Source organism: Anabrus simplex, chromosome 2 (assembly GCF_040414725.1).
Source record: "Anabrus simplex isolate iqAnaSimp1 chromosome 2, ASM4041472v1, whole genome shotgun sequence".
In the NCBI taxonomy this organism is placed as follows: domain Eukaryota; kingdom Metazoa; phylum Arthropoda; class Insecta; order Orthoptera; family Tettigoniidae; genus Anabrus; species Anabrus simplex.
In genome coordinates this window covers 469,029,022-469,053,574 of record NC_090266.1, presented here as the reverse complement: position 1 = coordinate 469,053,574, position 24,553 = coordinate 469,029,022, and the positions used below count along the sequence as shown (strand labels likewise).

Genomic DNA, 24,553 nt, shown 5'->3' with positions numbered 1-24,553 from the left:
TGAACATCAATTGTACGTTTTTGACCATATTTAAATATGTTAAGAAGAAAACCATGATTTCCAATGTGGACTTAGTTAATGTAACTTCTCGAACACACTATTAGTGTGTATTTTAATCGCGTGTATTTTTATGAGTATGTTATATATTATATTACGTTTTGAACTAGCGTGTTAGACTGAAAAGATTCTACGTTACGTATTTAAATACGCCATATAAATGCATTTTTTAGTACTTTTTGGTCGTATTAAGGTAGTGGATTATTATTATTAATTAAAACAACGAATAAATTGCAGTTGGGAGATATCCCGGTGGCAATGCTTACCTACATTAGTATAACAACGATGTAAAATTAAAACATAAACTGCATAACAGCAACAACAGAAACACAACAAACAATTCCATGAAAACCAAATGTTTGAAGAAATGATAGGCTATCGAAACAAGAAATTTCACGATAGAAACAGAAGAATAGAAGGGAAGTAGGCCTACATTAAATCAGGAATTAAAACAAACCTGAAAAATTAAATAAAAATGGCACAAGTAGTGTAATATACGTAATAATTAAAATCAGTCGCAAAGAAATTAATACGAAATTTGCGGAAAATAGCTTAGAATATTCCCTTACAGGTAGCGCAACATAATTAGAATGCAGTCCTTTAGAAATTCGCCCAAGATGTATAAAATGTTCCATTAAAATTAGTGTACCAGAATAATAGTTACAAGGCACTCTCATATGCATTCACACACAACTTATATTGCCAGTGCGTTATATGAACAAGATCGTATGGATGATATGAAGCTATTTTGGATGAGGGTGATCTACAGTATGTTGCATGAACATGAGTCTCTGTAAATACTGTACATAACCCTGACATGTATTCTGTAATACTTAGATTCCCTGTATGTTAAGGATGAGAAAAATAGTTTTATGAAAGTAAGCACAGTTTTTATGAGTGTTTTTCTTTGCAAATATTTGTGTTTATTATCTGTGGATTTTTAAGTTCCAATTTTGTGTTATTAGTTCTTAATGTGGGACATTTCTTTCTGGCTCCTTGGCTGAATGTTGAGCGTACTAGCGATTCGTGACCGGATCGACGATCATACCTGGGCATGGTTAAGTCCTTTGGCTCGAGAACTGGGAGGTTGTGTTCGTCTTAATACATTTTTCGTTATATTCATTCAACACACAGCACACTACCAACCACACCAGAAGTACGTAATAGTGACTACATCCCTCCACATAGGGTTGGCGTCAGGAAGGTCATCCGGTCTTTAAATAGGTCCACCGAACGAGTAGCTGCGCAGTTTGGGTTACGTAGCTGTCAATTTACATTCGGGAGATAGTGGGTTCGAACCCCACTGTCGGCAGCCCTGAATATGGTTTCCCGTTTTCAAACCAGGCGAATGCTTAGGCTGCACCTTAATGAAAGCCTCGGACGATTCCTTCCCACTCCTTGTCCTTCCCTGTCCCATCGTCGCCATAGGACCTGTCTGTGTCGGTGCGACGTTAAATGAATTGCAAGAAAAAATCGGTCCAGATCCGCGTGTTAATATTAACTGCTTATAACATTCCTCAGACCTACTTAATATGTTCGATCTTATTTTCTATTTTTCTTTAATTTAGCTAATTTACTTGCATATTTCAATCTCTTCTACGTCCTGAATGTCGGAACCCTATTAATCATCTTAAAATGTCTAGCGGTTCATACCTCCTTCACAACGTTTCCTCCTAAATTAGTAATAGATTAAGAGTAATTTGACTTATTTCTATTCAGATCACTACACATTCTTTAATTTTGAAAATAGATGTGCCTGTTGGGAGCGAAAGAATTGCCCATTGCCCCGTAGGCGCTGGTGCAGTCTTGTATGACCGAAAGACCCAGGGCAAGGGAGAGCGGGACAGTCATTGCGATAACGTCCATTAGACTGTAAAATAAATCTAGTTGTAACCTCAACGCCCATTGTCGCGCTCACTGGCACTAGCTATGCTGAGACCCTACATCATAAAGCGCCTGATAAAAGTGTGGATGAGGGAAGCTGCCAAGCGACGCTGGGGTAAGTAGCACATCATCTCAGAAATGAAGTCTGTTTAACATAGCTGGGTGAGTGACTGTATAATTTACGTATTCTATTGTTCAGAAAATTTAAGCCAATCTTTGCTGAAAATCGGTATACGGTTGATAAAAAATACCGAACCAAAACCAAACCCCATGGCACTACAGCCCTTGAAGGGCCTTGGCCTACCAAGCGACCGCTGCTCAGCCCGAAGGCCTGCAGATTACGAGGTGTTGTGTGGTCAGCACGACGAATCCTCTCGGCCGTTATTCTTGGCTTTCTAGACCGGGGCCGCCATCTCACCGTCAGATAGCTCCTCAATTCTAATCACGTAGGCTGAGTGGACCTCGAACCAGCCCTCAGGTCCAGGTAAAAATCCCTGACCTGGCCGGGAATCGAACCCGGGGCCTCCGAGTAAGAGGCAGGCACGCTACCCCTACACCACGGATACGGTTGATACGCTGTACATATAAACGTTTTCAGATTCTGGAATAGTTCCAGGACTGTCGTTAGAGAAAACAAAATGACAGACTAGTCAAAAAAGTCACTTCCAGATTGTTCGAAAGGTCTTATATTTACATATTTCATATTCACATGACAAACTCAATCGAGAAACCAAACCTGGCTCAGTGGTTTGGGCGGACTGATATGTAATAGCAACTTCTGGTTCGGTGAGGAAAGCAACGGGAAATTAACTCAGTCCTCATTTCTCTAGTATGCTTCTTCAGTGACACCTAGGTCATCTGTGGCAGTTGATAGTGCAGGTTTGAAGATCAAGCTAGTCTTCAGGATGAATACTCAACATAAAAAAACCATTGATTTCCATTGCCCGATATGGAAATAGATTTGGTTTTGCTTAGTACCGTTAGCTTCCTTTACTCAAGGTTAATCCTTTGAGAGTACTAAAATAAGAGAACCCCTTCTCAGTCGATTTACTGTTACGTGAAAGAACCCGTCTTTGGGCGAAATTACAGCCCGTAAAACCGTTAGCAATTACAGGGACGTTAAACATATGGCTCAGTCTTCATTGCATTTGTGATCATGTCGTCATTGGTTTTATGAGCACGTACACCCCAAATATGATTAACACTTTCCATTCAAAACACGAATTCCAATATAGCCGGTTCTCTGTAGGCCTATGGTATGTATGTATGTATGTATGTATGTATGTATGTATGTATGTATGTATGTATGTATGTAAGTTGACACCTTCGCCCATATTTCGGTTCGATCCCGAAGAGGTCCATCATCACTGAAGAGATGTACTGGGGAAATATTAACTTAATAATAATGTTGGTTTTATGTCCTATTAACTACTTTTATGGTTTTCGAAGACACCGTGGTGCAAGAATTTTGTTCCACAGGAGTTCTCTGTTCTTAGTCAAAATTTATAATGAAGTCCAAAATATACAACTGTATTGTATGTACAAACATATAAATTACCTTAGGTTCTGTTGACAAATTCTGCGTTAAAATAGCAACAGAAAAACTTAACAAATCACAATCAGATACACGTAAACAAATATCAAACTAAAATTATCTGGCCGTGTCTTCATATTAGTCTATTTCACACTGATGTTCATTCTAGAAACCAATTAACTATCATTTATTATGCCACTTATTATTTTTATGCAGAAATAAATACAGTGCTGATTAACTTTTCATCGATTAACATCAGTGGAGAATTTACATTCTTGGAGTATATTTTTATATTAGACTCTTCCCTTTAGATCCGAACATTTATTGCAAAAAATTCTAAGAAATTTCTTCTGAACTACTTCAAGTCTGCCAGTGACACTGAATTGTATACATTAACTAACACTAGAAGACACTTTCGTAGGCCTTTCTCTGCTGGTCAGTGTATGAGATGTTATAACTAAGATAACGGACGATAGCAGCTTAGATAAGTACAGGAAAAAATCTGTAAGCGACAGTGAGGACTACTAAAAAGATTATTTGTTTTTATTTGTTTCTTAATACATCACCATTTCATAATCATTGACAAGTTTACGCACCGTAAACAATATTGTACATATATGCGCGTGTTAAAAAGCACTTGGTAGACTCTGTTGATGTTCTTGTAGAGCGAAACATTTCATTCTTTATTTTATAGTGTGCGTATGTTTTATACGGGTATGTTATAGAGCTATGTGTGTTATAATTGGTGTCAGTTTATCAGTTCTTGCGTTTGAATAAATCTTCGTTCTACTCACATTAGTGCCATTTCTTGGTTGATGGCTTCCCTGTAAGATCAACATTTTCAACTGATCGGGCGACAGATCATTATACTAGTCTTTTCGTGCCATTTATTCATCTTTGCTTGTTGGTATGCCTCATTTTTATTTGTCCTGTATTATTGTCGTCTGATACTAAACTGATACTTTCCTGTAATTCCCCGTGCTGTAGAATTGGAAATAACGTAATGAAACTGTGTATGTATCTTATATGTGCCGTATAAACCTCCCCCTCTCTTTAATCATGGTCCTTGTCATTTAATGAACTGTTAATGGCACGAGCCGCCATATTCTGGGAACACTGCAGTCGATACTAGAGAGTAAAGAGCCAGCTGGCTACGCTTTAATGACATCATCTGACCACTTGCTCGACTTCTCACATAGGCTGCATGACATTAACACGCATGTGGACAATGTTTGTCTCTCTCCCTTCTTAGAAACGGGGTGCCTGTGCTTAGTTATGACAGAATTGCTTTGGAAGCAATCTCTGTTTTCAGAACTGTTTACCTATCCTTGTGGTCAAAGCGTGTAAACAGTGATCGGCGTATTATTATTATTATTATTATTATTATTATTATTATTATTATTATTAACGACCATAATAAATGTAATAATAAATAATGTTATTGGCTTTACGTCCCACTAACTACTCTCTTGCGGTTTACGGAGACGCCGAGGTGCCAGAATTTAATCCCGCAGGAGTTCTTTTACGTGCCAGTAAATCAGCCGACACGAGGCTGACGTATTTGAGCACCTTCAAATCCCATCGAACTGAGCCAGGATCGGACCTGCCAAGTTAGGGTCAGAAGGCCAGCGCCTCAACCGTCTGAGTCACTCAGTCCGGCCATAATAAATATAACCTGGCATAAGGTACTTATGATCATCAGAGACGCAAGGATGTTTGAAAATCCTTTACTATGGGTTTTTTATCAGTGGTATAATAATTATAATTGCGTATGGCCTCCGGAGAGGCCTGGTGCAGGTCTTTTTCTAGTAGACGGTCTATTGGCGACCTGCATGTCTGTGAAGTTGAGGGCCCTACCTAGGATGATTTCTAATGTTGAATACGCCACACACACACAGCCCCCGAGCCATTGGAATTAACCAATTAAGGTTAAAATCCCCGGCCCGGCCGGGAATCGAACCCGGGTCCCTCTGAATCGAAGGCCAGGACGCTGACCATTCAGCCAAGGAGTCGGACATTGTCAGTGCTGATCAAACACTTAAATGCCATCCGTTTTGGGGCGGGACTACATCGTTCACATTTCTTTGCATTGAAATTACAGGTAATTAATTGTTTCCCTTGGTTTGGAAACGGCAGTAAAACCAGAAACATCATAATCAGTTCCCGAGAAGATGCCAATCGAGCTGGAGTGAATTATGCCTGCGTCACGTCACATACCACCTCTGGAAGACGTACATATGTGACGTTGCCCTGCTTCTCTCTTCTCCATGCCCAGAGTTGACCAAAATCTATGTCCAGATGTTTCCTGATTCCCTTTCAATGTGAAATTCTAAAGATCGTTAGTGAACCACCCCTAAATTGACGTGTTTTTCATCAGTAAGAACCAAGAAACCAAAGTAAGAATAATGAAATTTATATTGAAGTTGGGAAGTTTTCAATTGAAGGCGTGGTGTATTATATCTTAATATTCGTGTAAAGTTAATTATCGACAGTTATCACTAACGATGCGGGCCGGGACTGTTAACGCTATCGTCAGTCCAGCGCCCTCTCCACAATACCGGGCGACAAGGCACCCCGTATGACATCATTGGACATTGAGTTAAGGCTACCTGCCTTACTGTATATTCCAATGGAAACAGGACTAAGTGAAGAAAATAACTGCATACCTGCCAACCCTTCCGATTTACCCGGAAACTTTCCGGTTTTTAACTCGTCTTCCGATTTTCCGATTTATTTTTACTTCTTCCGATTTTTGACTAAAATAACCTCTAGTACGGCCAATACTCTTCCCCTAGGATAAAGGATAAATTCTTATGCGCTTATGTAATTTACGAAACCTCATTTTCAAGCTATTTATTTGATACTTTATTTCGTGAGTGTTTCGTCCGGCGCCTTCGTGTATCGTGTTTCCCGCTCACCACAGCAGCGTGTGCGCTTGATACAGCTGGGGATTCGGGGCGGCGATCGTCCTGCAAGCAAGATGCTAGCGCGCGCTAACGACTCAGTTAATCGGGACGAAAGAATGAGTTTGTTATTGTGTTGTTCGCGCGCTGTTAACATCGTTTCTGTGCGTAGTTTCGTCGGAGTTGTAGGCCACTATTTTCCCTTGCATTTCTGTGCTTTCCCCCTCTGTCAAAGTCGCATGTTAATAATGTATGGGACATATTGAATTGTTTAGTATGTGGTAGTTTCGCGTATTTTAATGAGTTGAATGTTTTTAAGGGTGTTGTATCGGTGACAGTTTCTGGCATTTTTTTTCTCGTTATAGCCAAAAAATATAACAAACGTCATCTCCAAGTGTTCAGAGATACCTATAAATTTCCGTTTATTTTACCGTCTGTTTAAGGAAACTACCGTATTTTCTCGCGTAATTAACGCCCTTGCATAATTTACGCATCCCAATATTTTTTGGGTCCAAAGTGGAGAAAAAGAAATGTTCACGTATTTGACGCTCCCGCAACTTCGAACATCCATCACTCAGCTCCGGATGCGTTTCGAAATAAAGATGTCAGTACTCAAGTAGCAGACTTCCTATTGCGAAAGCGTGCATTCCAAACACAGGGCAACGTGCTGTTATTAGCCGGCAGGAAATCCCACTGCACTAGTTTTACGAGTGTTTCGGGTACGGGACATTCTGTGATCTCATAATTGTCAGTCCACAGTATTGGAGTAATACTGCATCATACAAACTCGCGGTGATCAGTTACGCCGAAACATACGGGAATAGAGCAGTGGGCAGCAAGTATTCAGTGTCCAAATCAAACTTGCACTACCGCGGTAACAGAAGCGGCCAACAAGTCTCGAAAAGCATTTCGCGGACCAAAAAGCGGCAAGTTTCCACAAGTAGAGTATCTGCTCAAACATATGATTTTGTTACGCAATATTGGGTAAGCCGTTTCTCACGAAATGCTGTATTTTAAAGAATGAGAAATAGCAGCGGCACATGGAATCAGTGTCTCGGATTTGAAGGTTAGTCGAGGCTTGATTAATTTTATGAAGAGAAATGGACTTTCTCGTCGACGAAGAACAACATTATGCCAAAAAATGACGAATGATTTCAACCATTTTTATCGCTTTGTGATTGAGAAGCGTAAAGTGAAGGAATATTTGATCTCCCTTACAGGAACCGCAGGTCAGACTCCAATCAGTTTCCATATGCCACAAAATCGAACAATCGATAAGAAAGGAATATGCAGCGTTATCGTACGCGCTCCGGAAGCAAGAAACAACGATGTACCGGTACTGCAATGCTTGCTGCAACAGCTGATGGCAGAAAGCTTGCACCTTACATTGTTCTAAAATGAAAAACAATGCTTAAAGTTAAATTTCCGCGAGTGATCCACGTTTGTACTGTATTCAAGAAAAAGGATGGATGGACACGTCACTCGTACAAGATTGGATACGAACGGTTTGGGGCAATGTAGCAGGGTCCCTCCTTCGATGCCCGGCCCATCTCGTGTTGGACAGTTTTCTTTTTTTGCCGGTATGTCATTCAGGTCGTATTGTCAGCTCGTAATGAGAAGAATATTTTCTAGTGTTGGTACTTCATACCCACCTGTCTAACTTTCCTGATGTACCCTATTTGACTTTTCAGAAAAAATCTCACGTCGGAATTTTACGCCAAATGACGATAACCGCAAATGAGTTGAACCAATTGTGCTTATATTATATTTGATGTATCCTTTAAATGTAAATAATTGTAAGTAATTTGTAAAGATCTGAAGTCCTTGAATAATTTACGCATCCGAAGTTTTCGCCTGTATTTTTCTTCAAAAATGTGCGTTAATTACGCGAGAAAATACGGTATTATGCATTTTGTTGCGTGTGTCGGTGTGACATAAATATTATTATCCGTGTGTAAGTGTAAAAAATGAGAGTTATTAGGTAAATTTTTTTTGACCATTTTTATGTTTTCTTAGTTGAAGTTTTTAAATTTAATGGTCAATTCGCATTGTAACTGTAGATATGTATGCCTTTTATCCTGACCTTTTTTCACATAGTCTGTGGTGGAATATATGTGATGAAATCCAAGAATTAAAAAATCTTCCTATTTTTTGTTTCTAAAAGTTGGCAGGTATGTAACTGGCATATCTTCATATTAGGATGCCAATAAATTCCTTATCAAGCCTCCTCCACATTAGAAATCATCATTCTTGTCGCCCTAGGTGAATGTTGTAATAATGTTTGTGTTGTGAGGAAGTGTCATAATTCATTTTACAAACAAACAGAAGGACATAAGCTAATGATAGAAGGATTTCTAACCCATAAGACACGAGTTTACGTGCACAGGGAGAGAAAGGAAGAGAGAGAGAGAGAGAGAGAGGAAGAGACAGACAGACAGACAGACAGACAGACGCGCGTGTCCTCTGTAGTCAGCTGGGAGGTCTCCTGTTTGTTTTCTAATGTAAGTGTTTTGTAAAATGTTATGTATGAAAAACATTGAGCTTGAGCTTCTACTTTCGTATATCCTCGCGTGACGTCGGCTAGACTCGACTTGCCGCGCCACAAGGTCAGCCCTAATGAGATGTACAAGCCGTTGATGACCTGGAGGGAGCTGTCTTCTCTTTTCCCATAGCACGCACATGCAGCCCAGGCCAACTCTGTGCTATTACATTTTTATGGTACACTGGCAGCCAAAATCATGACCATTAGTGTTTTGAAACAGCTTTGTTCCAGCTTACCCTGCAGGAAGAGAAATGGACGCAACTTTCTTTTCTCGGGAATATCGACAATTATTCTTGACTTGGTGATCCATACTCAAACATTGTGAACCCTTTCGACATCATAAACATAATCTTAAATGTCTCCGTTCAGTATTAATATTCTTCCTGTTAATTGTCTACATGTCTGTGCTTGGTTATTACTGTATCAAATGGAAAACCACGGAAAACCATCTTGAGGGTTGCCGACAGCGCGGTTTGAACCCACTATCTCACGAATGCAAACTGATAGTTACGTGACCCAAACAGCGGAGCCACTTGCTCATTTACATTGTTGATTACCTAATCTAATTTATGATTATAATACTTTTATTTCTTTGTAATGTCTCCGTTACGTGATCATTGGCAACGTCCATGACTAACAAAACGCACACAGAATACAACAGGAAATGAATGAAACATTCTACGATGCGTCTGCTTACCAGCGTTCAAAAATACTTAGTGAGCTTCGAATCGTCTCATTTCAGATAAACAATTTTTTAGAGTGCGTTCCGCTGATTCCCCACTGGGATAACATCCCTAGTGGATCATTCGAGGCTCTTCTGTATTACCATAGTAGCACAACTATGTACAGTTGAACAATCAAAAATTGATGCATGAAAAAATGTTAAAAATTATGTATAGGATATCGTAGTCCTCGGGTGAGGCGGTACAGCTGCAGCAAAAAGTGTTACAACTCGCTCGTTCTTAAACGACACGTTCCTGACGAAATACGTCTGTCTGTACACAATGCAACTTAAAGGAATACAATGAAATGGACGAGAAACTGTGAAAAATGAAAATCCTCAGCCTGTTTCCATTCGACCGGATCAGGAATGGAATGAATGAAGCCCCATCTAGCGGCGAGGATAGGAATTACACCGGTTGCCGAAGCCTGTCGCACTCCTCTAGGGCAATGATTAATGACTGACAGATGAAATGATGTTGGAGAGTGTTGCTGTAATGTAAGATGACAGGGAAAACCGGAGTACCCAGAGAAAAACCTGTGCCACCTCCGGTTGTCTATCACAAAATTAATCTCACGTGGAGTGACTGGGTTTTGAAACACGGAACCCAGCGGTGAGAGGCCGATGCGCTGTCCCTGAGCCACGGAGGCTCACGAGGAACTGTCGTAATGGTAAATAAATATGTGAAGTGCCCGGCTCCATGGCTAAATGGTTAGCATGCTGACCCGGTAGGGTCGGGGGTTTTAACCTTCATTGGTTGATTCCACTGCCCGGGGACTGGGTGTTTGTGCTGTCCCCAACATCCCTGCAACTCACACACGACATATAACACTATCCTCCACCATATTAATACGCAGTTACCTACACATGGCAGATGCCGCCCACCGTCATCGGAGGGTCTGCCTTACAAGGGCTGCACTCGGCTAGAAATAGCCACACGAAATTATTATTATTAGTGTTAGTGTAGGTATCAACCAGGAGATCCGGGTTTCGAATACTGAAATCGGCATTTTTGAAAAGTGGATTCCGTTATTCTATTACGTAAATGCACCATACTAGCAGTCCTTGCATTTCCACTATGAATGCTTGCAATGAATGCGTAGTTTATCATCACTGGCCCTTGGAAGGACTGTTATTCTTATTCCTATTATTATTATTATTATTATTATTATTATTATTATACAGCTTTTCCCACGTTTATGGTGTCGTGAGTACGAACCGGGGCGCATTTGTGGATTTGGCTTTCTTTTACGTCCGGATGCCCTTCCTGACGCCAACCCTGTACGAGTATGGAGGGTTGTATTCACTATTACGTGTTTTTGTGCTGTCTGAATATGAAGAAGAGCGTTTTGGGACAAACACCCAGTTCCCAGGCTAGAAGAATTAATCATACACTATTAAAATACCCGACCCAGCCGGGAATCGAACCCGGGACCCCCTGAAACGAAGGCGTCAACGCTGACCATTCAGCCAAGGGGTCGGATCTTGGAAAGACTGTTCTAGAAGCGTTTTATGCTACGTGCCATGCACAGCGAGGAATACCCTTATAATATTAAGCTTGCTCATGCGAGCGCCGGTTAGCTCCGAGGAAACGTACAAACCTGTCAGTGTGAGAACCAGGGATTGAGTGGCTCAGACGGTTGAGGCGCTGGTCTTCTGACCCCAACTTGACAGATTAGATCCTGGCTCACTCCGGTGGTATTCGAAGGTGCTCATATACGTCAGCCTCGTTTGGTAGATTTACTGGCACGTAAAAGAACTCCTGCAGGACTAAATTCCGGTACCTCGGTGTCTCCGAAAACCGTAAAAGTAGTTAGTGGGACGAAAAGCCAATAACATTATTATTATTATTATTATTATTATTATTATTATTATTATTATTATTATTATTATTAATCCTAATCTACGCGTTAACTTTTACAGTATTATGTGTTAACCAAATACGTGCGTATTACTGTTCATTGCGAAATCTGACCTTGTGCTTTTAATTATGTTAGTCCTGAAAAGTACTGTTAGACGTGACTTAATACCTCGTCCAGCATTCATCGGCGTGAACAGCTTGTCGGAGCCGACGTGTCATTGACTCAGGAGCAACCTTCCTAAGTATTCCACGTCGAGGGTGATCTCCACACAAAGCATCATGCGAACGCTGGAGAGGGTGAGGCCAGTGTTTCTTTCTATGGAGCTGCAATCTTGCCCACACATGTTCAGTCGGGTTCAAGTCTGGAACTCAACTGCCGCCCGAAACCTCTATTTATACAGCGGAAATTTTAGCTATATGTGCTGCACTTCGTTTTTGTCAAAACAAGCGATTCAGTTCCGCTCTCATCATTACGGGCTCCCAAATTGTTATGAAGAAATTACAAAATCTCCAGTGGAATGTCCAAACGCATGGTTACTTGTATGACATGACATCCCGGATTGAGCTTTTAACATCTACTCTTCAGTTTGCTCCATAGCATTCTTTGGGTCAAAGGACATAGTGGAATTTTTGGCAATGAAAAAGCTGACGTACTAGCCAGACGTGATGCATCGGAAGGGCTACTTATAGCGCTGCAACTCCCAGGGATGGATTTTATTCCCACTATTCGACAACAAATTCGTCACAAATGGTCCACGGAATGGGAAACATATCAACTGCATAAAGGTAGAGCTTATGCACTCGTACAACCCAACATCCTTCCTAAGTCATGGTATCACAAGTTTCATCAGTCACGAGGTCTAACGGTTTCAGTAATCCGAAGGCGGCTCAATCATGGATCATTCCCTTCACATATCCATCGCATAGGAGTTTTAGCTTCACCGCGCTGTCGATGTCAGTATGCAGAGGATGGAGGTCTCAACCACATTTTCCTTAAGTGTGGCCTTTATGATGCTTCTCGAAGCTGCTTTTTATCTGAACTGTCTGATCTACAAGTGCCGTTCCCGACTAGCTCTGCATTGGTGTTGCACGGTGAAAACAATTCAGTTCTCAATGCTGTGATGGACTTTTGGAGAACCGCGGAAATAAGAATTTGACTTTGTGCTCTTCGCATGGTTGCCAGTGTTTTGTGTTCTGTGTTGTGTTTTATATTTTTTTGTTCTCCCCCTCTTCTCCCGGCAGGAAGATTCAGTGTAGTGTTCTCTGCTTGAAGACTGTGGACGATTTGGTTTTCATTCTTATATGTACTTTGCACTGGCTATTTATATTTTTGTATGTGTGCTGTGCTGTGAGTGTTCCCTGTACATGGAGGATGACCAAATGTTGTTCCAACAAAGGTCAATTAAATACATAAATAAATAAAATACAAAGTCTGGTCCATTCTCAAATTCAAGCCCCCTCCTGGTACCGGTGCATTACTATGCTCTGGAGAGCGACGTGTATGGAGAAAGAAGAACGCCGTGCTCCAAAGTAAAAATCTGCAAGCAACCTTAAAATTTGGAGGAGGTTCCATAATGGTGTGGGGGTGTAAGTCGGCGGCTGGGGTAGGCAACTGCCATATAATACCTGAAGGGATGGATAAGATGGTGTATTTGAATATATTAAAGCAACACTTAACACCCAGCGTAGCAAAATTAGGTCTCGGTAGTGGGTACTTCTTCCAGCAAGATAATGACCCTAAGCACACTGCTCGGGTTGTTAGAGAATGGCTACTCTACAATACACCTCATGTGCTGCAGACACCACCCCAGTCCCCAGACTTAAACCCCATAGAGCATTTATGGGCGGAATTAAAGTGTAAAATGAGCAAGCAGCGTATTCCCAATAAAGAAGCTCTGAACCAATACTTCATGGAAGAATGGCACAAAATAGCCCCGGAAGTGACACAAAACTGGTGACATCCATGCCGAAACTCCTTCAAGCCGCTATTGATTCCGAAGGACGTTCTTCGTGCTACTGATACTTAGGAAATGACTGAACATTCCTTGAGTTCTTACTGTGGACGAATACTTTTGCAACGTGACTTTCCTGCAAGCAGTGGGACTGTTTTTTATTTGTTCCACATGTCAGTGCTGAGGGTGCTATTAATTATGTCCTCAGCTGTTCAGATGGCAAATAAAACATACTATTACTTGTTTACAATTAACTTCTCTATTGTATTGGTGCTGTTGGCTATTGTCCTCACATGAGCGCGGACGAATATTTTTGCGAGCGGCTATATATCAGGCATAATTCAATAACATTCCAGATGTTGTTGTTTGAGTCATCATTCCATAGACTGGTTTGATGCAGCTCTCCATGCCACCCTATCCTGCGCTAACCTTTTCATTTCGACGTAACTATTGCATCCTACATCTGCTCTAATCTGCTTGTCATATTCATACCTTGGTCTACCCCTACCGTTCTTACCACCTACACTTCCTTCAAAAACCAACTGAACAAGTCCTGGGTGTCTCAAGATGTGTCCTATCATTCTATCTCTTCTTCTCGTCAAATTTAGCCAAATCGATCTCCTCTCACCAATTCGTTTCAGTATCTCTTCATTCGTGATTCGATCTATCCATCTCACCTTCAGCATTCTTCTGTAACACCACATTTCAAAAGCTTCTATTCTCTTTCTTTCTGAACTAGTTATCGTCCATGTTTCACTTCCATACAATGCCACGCTCCACACGAAAGTCTTCAAAAACATCTTTCTAATTCCTATATCAATGTTTGAAGTGAGCAAATTTCTTTTCTTAAGAAAGGTCCTCCTTGCTTGTGCTAGTCTGCATTTTATGTCCTCCTTACTTCTGCCATCGTCATCTACTTCCTTTAAGACTTCATTTCCTAATCTAATATTTCCTACATCACCTGCCTTCGTTCGACTGCAGTCCATTACTTTTGTTTTGGACATTTATTTTCATCTTGTACTCCGTACCCAAGACTTCATCCATACCATTCAGCAACTTTTCGAGATCTTCTGCAGTCAAAGTATCATCGGCAAATCTCAAGGTTTTGATTTCCTCTCCTTGGACTGTGATTCCCTTTCCAAATTTCTCTTTGATTACTGCCTGTTCTACATAAACATTGAAAAGGAGAGGGGGCAAACTGCAGCCTTGCCTCACTCCTTTCTGGATTGCTGCTTCTTTTTCAAAGCCCTCGATTCTTATCACTGCAGACTAAGTTTTATACAGATTGTAGATGATTCTTCGTTCTCGGTATCTGACCCCTATCATCTTCAGAATCATAAATAGCTTGGTCCAATCAACATTATCGAATGCCTTTTCTAGATCTACGAATGCCATGTACGTGGGCTTGTCCTTCTTGATTCGATCCTCTAAGAGCAGACGTAAAGTCAGGATTGCTTCACGTGTTCCTACATTTATTCTGAAGCCAAATTGATCTTCTCCCAACTCAGCTTCAACTTGTTTTTCCATTCTTCTGTAAATAATACGTGTTAAAATTTTGCAGGCATGAGATACTAAACTAATGGTGCGGTAGTTTTCACACCTGTCAGCACCGGCTTTCTTGGGAATAGGTATAACAACATTCTGCCGAAAATCGGATGGGACTTCACCTGACTCATACATCTTGCACACTAAATGAAATAACCTTGCCATGCTGGTTTCTCCTAAGGCAGTCAGTAATTCAGAGGGAATGTCATCAATTCCAGGCGCCTTGTTCCTATTTAGGTCACTCACAGCTCTCCAGATAGCCGCTGAAATTTTCCTTAGTCTGGGATCGAACCGACGAAAATGAATTCATTTCTTTCACACCAGCAAATGCTGGGGCTGTACCTTAATTAAGGCCACGGCCGCCTCCTTCCCACTCCTAGGCCTATCCTATCGTCGCCATAAGACCTGTCTGTGTCGGTGCGACGTAAAGCAAGTTGTAAAAAAAAGATTAATTCCTTTTTTCGTAGAAATTTCTAACAATATCCTTTTAACGCCCCTTTAATTGACGTAAGTTTTAACAGATGTCAGGATGTTGACATTTCGTTCTGCAACAGCTTCTTAACGTGCTGAAAGCCAACAATGCGGAGTTGTTGCATGCAAACACCATCAAATGCCACTTATCTCTGTTGGGGTCAAATACGCTATCTTAGGAATAAGAAGACGCCTAACCGACTGCACGACTGAGGTCGGCTAATTTCTAACACGAGTAGCTAATGAAGAATGTTAAATGAATTGGTAATTAAGAGTTAACTCGTGTGGAAATAACTGCGAAGCAGTGCACATTTTTCAGGAAATAGTTTTGCGCCGATCGCAGTTATATAATGGTAGCTTTTGAAGCACGTTCTCATAGTTGTTGGCTTGGAGAATCCACCTACATAGATCTACAGCTGTCGACTGAACTCTCGCTGTGAATTGTATTTCACGCTTCAGCTGTCTTCGTTTATTCTCTTGAATCCCGTACTGAGCTGATAATAATCACATAAAATCCACAACACACGTCAGCAAAGGTTATTTATACAACCTTCTGCTGTGTTGAAAGTTCACCGATGTGCATATACAGTAAGATCTGCTTCTTCTGTCCCACGATAGATCCAGCAGATTTTAAGTGAAATACTAGTAACTACAAAATGTACTGTAATTTGTGTGTAGATATTTTACCTGCTACGCTAAAGTTTATTTATAACTAGCGAATGTACCCGTGCTTCGCTACGGTATTCTACATTGTATTCGGTTATCGAAGTAAATAGTGTACATGCAGTAAATAAGATTGTTTTAAAATTGCATGTCTCTTAGCGTTATCCGAGAAAGAGCATGGGGAGTTCCCCGTACGTTGTTTCCAATGTAAAGTGTTTGTTTCGGATTTGTGATATAGCGGCAGACTCACTTGCCTACTGCCATTCACAATCGAGTTTTTTTTTTTTATTTTTTTTTTTTTTTATCGTATGGCCTCAGCTACCGTTTGCAGACATTTCGATTTGACGCCATCTGGCTGTCTGCTCGTCAATTTCGACGTTCCGGTTTACTCTGTCTGCCATCTAGCGGACCTAGAGTAAACCGGATCTCTCTTGGGCGTCTATGGCTGAGATTTGTTTAATTAATTTTGTCGGGTAAATACCAAATGTATCACCAGAGATCTTTTACATGCCGACATCGTACGACATGGAGTGTCGATTGGACTTTTTTCCGCCCTTCAAAAATCCGACTACCTCTGCCGGGTTTGAACCCGCTATCTTGGGATCCGGAGGCCGACACTCTACCACGGATCCAAAAAAAAAAAAAAAAAAAAACAATCGAGTTGGGATGATTACGTAATAATTGCAGGCCCCATTGCCTACTACGCGGACAAAATCGATTTGGGGAGTTTTCGTTAATATGGCAGCCCCCTTCCTACTTCCAGACAGATTTCAGTTGAGGAGTTTTTATTATAATGGCAGGCAATTACCCTACTATCACTCGAAATTGAGTTGTGCAGTTATCATTATAATGCCAGGCCCATTTTCCTACTGCCAGCCAGCTTACTGCCAGTCACACCAAGTTGGTGAGTTTCCATCAAAATAGCAGGCCACTATGCCTAATGCCAGTCACATTTTAGATGAGGACATTTCTTTATAATGATAGGCACCCTTGCCTACTGCCAAACACAATCGGGTAGGGGAGTTTTAAACAAAACTGCATGCTCACTTGCCTTCTGCAAGTCAAATCGAGAAGGGAACTATTCATTATAATTGTAGGCTTTCCTTACTAATGACAGTTACACAGGAGTTGGAGAAGGAACCCTTTCCTACTGCCAGTCAAAGTCGGTGTGGGGAGTACTTATTACAATAGCAGACCCACCCTTTCTCGATCGCTAAAAATCGACATCAGTGAATATATATAGATCGACATACGAAAGTATATGCGTATTTACAATATTGAAGACCTTCATTTACAGATTAACTGCTACTAAACGTACGTCATATCGACAAAGGATTATACCATAAGACACGCCGGATTTAGTGGCCTAAATGGCTGGTCCTATGATATGTCATCTATTCTTGGGTCAGATTGAATTAGAAACGTGGAACAGGGTAAAGGTTTTGTAAGATTATCTCACATTACATTACTTTTCGGATACATACATAGCATTTGGCTCATATATGGCTACTGGGTGGGCCAATTTTCGTGAAGAGTTTAATGATTCTGTATTTCATATAAGTAATTGAAAGTATGAATTATGCATGTGAAAATTCCAAATTGACTTAACATCGATTAAAGAGAAAAATCAAACGTAAAAGGGATACAGATACGGCAAAAAGTCATAAGACCACGGTTGTAGATCATTCCAAATTGAACGGAGATTGTGCAATCCGTTATGTGATAGGAATTTCCGAAGGTCTGCACCATCATTAAAATTGCCTGCGTATTTCGATATTCTTCGGGGATTCAAAGTGAAAAATTTAATGATCTAGGAAGTTTTCCGTTCGTTACAGGCTTAAACGTATAATTTTGTCAAATTTCAATTATCTTCTTTTTCTTCTGGCAGATTATGGCGCAATTTGGATTTTGGGCGAGGCGGGTAAAAATTAGTACTTTCAGGAAACTAAACCAAAAATTATGGAGATGGTCATTATTACCCCTTAAACGGAAAGCTGTACGAAAATTTCGCCAAAATAGTCAGTGTAGAGGCACACAGTCGTTACGATTTGATTTATATAGATAAGGAATCTGCTCCATGTAAAACACCTTTTGGGCTATGTCCGCTGGACTTAACCTGCAAAAGTGACCATTCATGATATCTCCCTTAGGGCCTGTACTACGACAGCCAGATAAAAGTGCGGTATAAATTTATTTGCCAGTTTGGACATTTATCTGGAAGTTCGGTTGAAACCGCGTACTACGACTTTCGTTTATGTGCAATCTGGGAAAATATTCCCGAGTATAGCTATGCCGAAGTTGGAGAGGCTGTTAACGCTCTTATCTGGGACTTAGCTCTCATCGGGGACGCTACCGTAAAGAATCAAGATGGCTACTCATGAAGATTAATCTACATCTGCATGATGCTATGCGAAATTAAGTTGTTACAATGTAATTTATGTATATATTTATGAAGTATGTCATGCTTCCTGTCCAGCTATCACAGAATTCTAAAAGATTTCCCAAGCTAGAAAGTTGTTGCTACTGATTATATCAGTAGTACACACGGAGTTCATCGCACCCTTCATGGGTAGCCGTGGTCGTTAGGGCAGCAAAGTTTGCTGATAAGCATTTCTTCGTGGGTTCGAGTCCCAATAGTTTAACATTTTTTTACCTTGTAAATTGTAGCCGGTTGGGTACTAGAGGCGATAGCACACATTTCCTAATCATTAAAATGCGTGTCAAAAAGTGTGGGTTCTATTCCAAATCTATCCGCGACGCACATATGGAGTAAAGGTATACGACGTTGTTCATGGCGATTCGTCCGTCGAATGAGGATGTTAAGGAGGTTATATTTCTTTTACTTCATAACAACTTGCTACAAAAGTATTTACGCTAAAGTGAGATAAATGCTTGCCAGTTACTATTCCCACGTTGTATTGAAAAGAAAGAAACTAACTACTTATTCAATGAGCAAACAATTTTTGAATTAATAATAAAATTAATGATCCCACGCTGCATCAATGGCATTAATTGCGAATATAAACTTTACTTTCGACGTAACGCGCAGCCTCGTAAATAGTACTAGACAAAAAAGATACATAACCTGAATCTTAACTTTTGCGTCCAGGTTACATTTATTTTCTATAACAGTTTCAGTTTCGTTATACAGTTAATTAATTTTAACATTTCTTCGTATGTGTATATTTCAGTCCTAATTCTGTTTTTGACCTGGACTTCCACATTATAGCTTAATAAAAGTCTGATATTGGACTATAGTAATACAATTTCAAAAGGAATAGAGCTAAACAAGCGAAAACACAAGGGAACACGTGTACCACCGCGCTAAATTTCACTATATTTTCAGTAACCTTATTACCAACCCAATAAAAATGTTACTACATCTTCCGCATTACAATACCGTAGTTAAAATCCGTTGGTAGTACGCAAGAAAATATTTAACTTCTAGTTTGCAAAACTGCAGCCTACGTATCTGGCTGTTTATCTGACAGTCGTAGTACAGGCCCTTAGTAATCCTCCTGACGAAAGAATGCACATGAAAAAAAGGTTTAGAGGTGGAATTCCATCACGTTTGGTCGATTTCCAGTCAGGTTGGTCTTGTTCTGTATATGTTGTGGAAGAGTAAAATCACCATTTCGGTTCCCTATAAACCGCCAGTCCATTCCGGAACATGAAATGTTATTTACGTTTAAAACCTACCTTTGGACAGGTGGATGCTAAATATAAATTTTGGTTCGAATGTCTTCAGTAGTTTTCAAATTGTAAGGAGTACGCTTTACACGCACCCGCTCGGGAGTTAAGTCCGATGGGACTTGTACAGAAAAACGGTCCGTTAATGATATCTCCCTTATTAATCCTCGTATCGAAATGATGCACATGAGAAAAAAGGTTTAGAAATTATTATCTACCAAGGTAGGTAGATTTCCATTAAGTTTGGTTGTGTATATTTTGTGGAAGTGCAAAATCACTGTTTCGGTTTCGTATAAACCCCCAGTCAGTTCAGGGATTTAGAAACAATATTTGCCCAAAACCTATCAAGGACAGGTGTATTCTAAATATGAGTCTTGGTGGAAATACATCCAGTAGTTTGTAGCACTCGCGTACATACGGCGTAATTAAGGAAGAAATAATACAGTTAAGAAAGTTGAAAGTAATAGAAAATGGATTATAACTGCGGACAGCCGGATAACGACAAATATGTAAATGCCAAGTGAATGTATTGGAAAATCAAATGCCCCTCAATAAATTATGCTAGTGTGAGTAATGGATATAATAAAGCGGTAACAGAGGAGAAATTTAGGTCAGTGATTCTTAGGTAAACAAATAATAAGAAGATGACTAATGGTGTTATTACTTAATCTATTCGAGGGCGGTTATAATATCCAACGATATTCCGCCAATATCCCGCAGATAGGCCGATTGACGCCTCTCTTGCCTTCTACCCAAGGAACAACCACGAATTTAAAAGCATGATGAGGAAAATGGCAATACGTTACTTCCCTGCTGGCATGCAGTCAGAGACGTTGCCATGGTAACCTGTAGTTTCGTTGTCGGTCTGTCGGTCACTCAATGCAGAGCATGATACCAGCGGAAAATTGTAAATTTCTCCGTCATGTGAAGAGTAAAGTAAATTATGAACATAACGAAAGTTGTTTATAATGAAGAGACGTTTCACGTACGGTAAACGAAGTTTACAGAAAATCAATAGTATAAGAGAAAATGGAGGAAACCCATTCTGGTTTTCCTATAAACCACCCGTCTATTCAACGATTGTAAAATAATATGCATATAGAAACCTTCCCCGAGATGAGTATTCTCTAAATATGAAGTTTGGTTGAGATCTATCCAGCCGTTTCGAAGTGATGGTGGAAAAACCATTCAGGTTTTCCTATAAACCCCCGTCTATTGAAAGATTTTAAAATGATATGCATATCGAAACCTTCCCCGGGATGAGTATACTCTAAATATGAAGTTTGGTTGAGATCTATCCAGCCGTTTCGAAGTGATGGTGGAAAAACCATTCTGGTTTTCCTATAAACCCCCGGTCTATTCAAAGATTTTAAAATAATATGCATATCGAAACCTTCCCCGAGATGAGTATACTCTAGATATGAAGTTTAGTTGAGATCTATCCAGCCGTTTCAACGTGATGGTGGAAAAACCATTCTGGTTTTCCTATAAACCCCCCGAGTATTGAAAGATTTTAAAATGATATGCATATCGAAACCATCCCCGGGATGAGTTTACTCTAAATATGAAGTTTGGTTGAGATCTATCCAGCCGTTTCGACGTGATGGTGGAACAGACAAACAGACAAACAGACAAACAAACAGACACGAAACGTAAAAACCACCGATTCGGTCTTGAGTTGACCTAAAACGGATAAATATCTGAAAAATTGGCAAAACAAAAGAAATTACAGACAGCGGACCCCCTACAATTTTATTTATATAGACTTATTTAGTAGTGGTCGGATACAGGTATGAAGTACTGCATTTTGCGCTGACTGTATCTATATATATAAAATAAGAGTTTTGTCTGTACATTGCTCAGAATTTGAAAACAATGCCATTTCTGTATCGGTCATGTCCACAGTAACGAGAAAATGCATTTTTTATTTTTCCGTAATTTCTGTCTGTCTGTCTGTCTGTCTGTCTGTCTGTCTGTCTGTCTGTCTGTCTGTCTGTCTGTCTGTACACGCATCACGAGAAAACGGCTGAAGAGAATTTAATGAAAATCGGAATGTAAAGTCGGGTGATAAACCGCTACAATCTAGGCTATAAATTGTTTTAATCACGCCGTGTGAAATGGTAGTTTAGGGGAAGGCTTTAAATTTAATTCTCAAATATTTATGTTATTAGTGGTCGTGTCTTAGTGAAAATCGCTAGACAAAGATGGGAAATAAGTCGCTACAATATAGGCTATACACGCTGAGAAAAATGGTAGTTTAGGGTAAGGCCTAAAATTTAATTGTCATATATTTATTTTATTAGTGGTCGTATCTTCACGAAAATTGGTATGCAAAGTCGGGGAATAGGTCGCTATAATCTAGGCTATCAATAATGTTATTCACACTGAGTGAAATGGTAGTTTAGGGGAAGGCCTCAAGTGTAATCTATATATATAAAATAAGAGTTTTGTCTGTACATTGCACAGAATTTGAAAAGAATGGTATTTCTGTATCCGTCATGTCCACAATAACAAGAAAATGCATTTTTTACTTTTCCGTAATTTGTCTGTCTGTCTGTCTGTCTGTCTGTCTGTCTGTCTGTCTGTCTGTCTGTCTGTCTGTCTGTCTGTCTGTCTGTATGTACACGCATCACGAGAAAGCGGCTGAAGAGAATTTTATGAAAATCGGAATGTAAAGTCGGGTCGTGAACCGCTACAATCTAGGCTATAAATTATTTTAATCACGCTGAGTGAAATGGTAGTTTAGGGGAAGGCCTGAAATTTAATTCTCAAATATTTATGTTATTAGTGGTCGTGTCTTAATGAAAATCGCTAGACAAAGATGGAAAATAACTCGCTACAATATAGGCTATACACGCTGAGAAAAATGGTAGTTTAGGGGAAGGCCTAAAATTTAATTGTCAAATATTTATTTTATTAGTGGTCGTATCTTCACGAAAATTGGTATGCAAAGTCGGGGAATAGGTCGTTATAATCTAGGCTATCAATAATGTTATTCGCACTGAGTGAAATGGTAGTTTAGGGGAAGGCCTGAAATGTAATCTATATACATAGAATAAGAGTTTTGTCTGTACATTGCTCAGAATTTGAAAAGAATGGTATTTCTGCATCGGTCATGTCCACAATAACAAGAAAATGCATTTTTTTCTTTTCCGTAATTTCTGTCTGTCTGTCTGTCTGTCTGTCTGTCTGTCTGTCTGTCTGTCTGTCTGTCTGTCTGTCTGTCTGTCTGTCTGTCTGTCTGTCTGTCTGTCTGTCTGTATGATTGTACACGCATCAATAGAAAACGGCTAAAGAGAATTTAATGAAAATCGGTATGTAATGTCGGGTGATAAACCACTACAAGCTCGGCTATAAATTATTTTATTCACGCTGAGTGAAATGGTAGTTTAGGGGAAGGCCTGAAATGTAATTCTCAAATAAGTTATTTATGTTATAAGTGGTCGTATCGATAAATCTATGTATATAAAAATAAGAGTTTTGTCTGTAAATTACTCAGAATTTGAAAAGAATGGTATTTCTGTGTCGGTTATGTCCACAGTGACAACGAAATGCATTTTTTTACTTTTCCGTAATTTCTGTCTGTCTGTCTGTCTGTCTGTCTGTCTGCCTGTATGTATGTATGTATATAAACGCATCACTATAAAACGGCTGAAGAGAATTTAATGAAAATCGGTATGTCATGACGGGTGATGAACCACTGCAATCTAGGCTACAAATAATTCTATTCACGCTGAGTTAAATGGTAGTTTAGGGGAAGGTCTGAAATGTAATTCTCAAATAAGTTATTTATGTTATTAGTGGTCGTATCGATAAATACTACATAACTAACATAACTTTAGTTATGTCGTAAGTTAGTAGTAGTTATGTAAGATGTTATTAAATTTCCGATCACTTATGTCTTATAGATTGTTACCGTACCGCATATAATCGGAGATATTCATGAATTTGGATTTTTGTTACTACGGCCATATCAGCGCCGAGTCACGAGAGAATGGGTAAACAGAATTTAGTGAAAATCGGTATGTAAAGTCTGAGAATAAGGAACTACAGTCTACGATATAAATAATTTTGTAAGACACCCTAATATCACAGAGTCGAAAGAAAATTAATGTGAAGGCCTGCAATATAGAAAGCTTATAAACTTTATCAACAACTAGCAAGATACCCGTGCTTCGCTACGGTATTATACTGAAATTTATAATTAAATGCTTATTGTTTTAGATATATAATCCGCGAAATTCGCGATCTGACTCGTTTTCTGCGAGAATCCACCAACATTCCCGATCTGACTCGTTTTCTATTAGATTACGGCACGTTTCCTCCCATTTTTCAATCTTCCTTTCCAGCAATCGATTTCGTACTTCCCGGTCTAGTCTCAGGTATTCCTCCCGGTCAGTTGGGTCCGTAAATCTTTGCCATCTTTTCCTATAATCATTTTAATATGTATAAATTCCATCAGGAGATCCGGCGTGGTGTCATATTGGGTGCTTTGGCGGCACTGAACCCGCAGCCGGACTGCATTCTTAGTCATTACCCGTCCAGGAGCCTTTTCCAGCGCGATCCGCACATTTGACGACGGTCCGGAACATTATTATTATTATTATTATTATTATTATTACTATTATGTGTTGCTGGAATGGCTGATGACAGGGAAAACCGGAGTATCCGGAGAAAAACCTGTCCCGCCTCCGTTTTTTCCAGCACGAATGTCACATGGAGTGACCGGG

At 39.9% G+C, this 24,553-nt stretch overlaps 1 protein-coding gene across 2 annotated transcripts in view; it reads left to right on the top strand.

The window, feature by feature from the left end:
• The window catches only part of PlexB (plexin B), a 1,268,238-nt gene that overhangs the window by 201,622 nt on the left and 1,042,063 nt on the right, over positions 1 to 24,553 (top strand). The gene's annotated exons all lie outside the window — the stretch shown is intronic.